Here is a 1,709-nt window from a genome sequence, read left to right as displayed (position 1 = left end):
ATTCCGAAATACGAAACTTTGGATTTTGGTCTTACGAAGGTTCAAAAGAAACACACTTGTGTTCTAAAGAAACACACTTATCTCAATCCGTATGAGGATCACTGTCATCAATCTCCACCGTCCAAATTTTTTTATACAAAAACCTAAACTATTTCTCTTCTCACTTTCCTCTTTCTCTTTTTTTACTTTCTCTTTCTTCTGTTCTCCTCTCTAACTCCGCCTCAACCAAAATCCTTTCTCGTAACAGATTCTCCAAATCAAGTTTTAACACAAATCCTTGGATCCTTGTTAATCCGTGAATCAAAAACCAATCAGTAATCGAAAAAAAGCCTCGAATTGAAACATTCATAACCCTAAAAATTTGATATTCTCCCTGAAATTAAAAAAAAAATCCTTGTTCTGTGATAATAATTTTTCTTCAATCTACTGTTCAACGATTGAGGTCTATCCGATCTTAATTTGTTTTTTGTTTTGTTTTGGTGTTTTTTTTTGATGATATTGTTTGATTTTGATCTGAAATGGTTCTTCTTTACTCTTTCTTAGGAAAAAGAAGAATTAATGAACAAGAAGAAGTCTTTTCATGAACCCCTAACGCTGTCTATCTTCTTTGTTGCAATAGATGTTCAATTTTTTTTTTTACTCGATCTGAAACTAGGGTTTTTCAATTTGGGGATTTTTTGACTCTGTTAGTGAAGATGATATATATAATTTATTTTAAACGTGTCTCTGTTTATAAATATGGTTGGTTGTTTTGAACTAAGGAAGGGTTTGTTATTATTGGGTTGGTTTATTTGTGTTCGAATTTTTTCTGGTTTTGACATGGGTTTTCAGTATTGAAATCATTAAGGTATTTAGACTGCTCAGTTTAGTGGGATGAAAAAGTTTGTTGTTTATTGTTCATCTGATTTGTTTTTGTTGTTATGTTACAAATGAATAGAAGTGAAAACCCTAAAAATGAAGTTTGGCAGGGTAGAAATGGTGCTCGACAAGGTGGTTTTTTTTAGTTATTAGGAATGTTTTTTGATGAAAGATTCATTAAATTAATGCTAGAATTACACAAGTAGTACACTTTCAATGTATGTATGATTTGTATAAAGTGATATGTTCTTCTATGACCGAAGTCTGTTCTAATTCGTTTGTTGGCAGCAGATGAAGCGACGTGTTGAGTATGCATGGAAGCATATTAGTGAGTTTGTGTTGCAATGTTGGTATATATTCTTATAATTCTTAAGATTTTCTTTAAGAACCTTGACATTTGTGTAATGAATGTCATCTCTGTTGATCTACTTTTGTGTAAATGACTAACAGGTTAGTAAACTGTTGCCTATCTACAATGCCGCCAAGGAAAAAAGAAAAACTAAGAAGAGTTGCAGGTAATATCAAAATAAACAAAATGAAACATCATTGGCTTCCTAGACTTGATAATGTTTTGCCTATTTTAATGATTTGATCTCGTTTTATATAGAAGAATGGAGAAGACTTTATTTTGTTTATGTTTGGATGGGAAACCTGGAATAAAGATGTGGAAGTCCCAATTATAGGTTGGTATATCAAACATTCTTAGTGCATTCGATAAAATTGAACGTATTTCTTTTGTTGATTTATGAACATGACCGATTAATAGTAAAATAGTAAATTTGCTGAACCTATTGGTTCTACAGTGGAAAGTCTTGGAGCAAGTTGATGAAGAGCTAATGAAAGAGATGTAA

The 1,709-nt window shown here is 31.5% G+C and overlaps 1 long non-coding RNA gene across 1 annotated transcript; it reads left to right on the top strand.

The window, feature by feature from the left end:
• The first annotated feature begins 953 nt into the window (after window positions 1-953).
• On the top strand, window positions 954-1,350 carry LOC113354584. Its single transcript, XR_003361968.1, has 3 exons — window positions 954-990; window positions 1,150-1,186; window positions 1,309-1,350. It is a non-coding gene; the product is annotated as an uncharacterized LOC113354584 (long non-coding RNA).
• Window positions 1,351-1,709: the final 359 nt, after the last annotated feature.

This window comes from Papaver somniferum, chromosome 2, assembly GCF_003573695.1.
Source record: "Papaver somniferum cultivar HN1 chromosome 2, ASM357369v1, whole genome shotgun sequence".
Lineage (NCBI taxonomy): Eukaryota > Viridiplantae > Streptophyta > Magnoliopsida > Ranunculales > Papaveraceae > Papaver > Papaver somniferum.
This window is presented reverse-complemented; position numbering and strand designations above follow the sequence as displayed.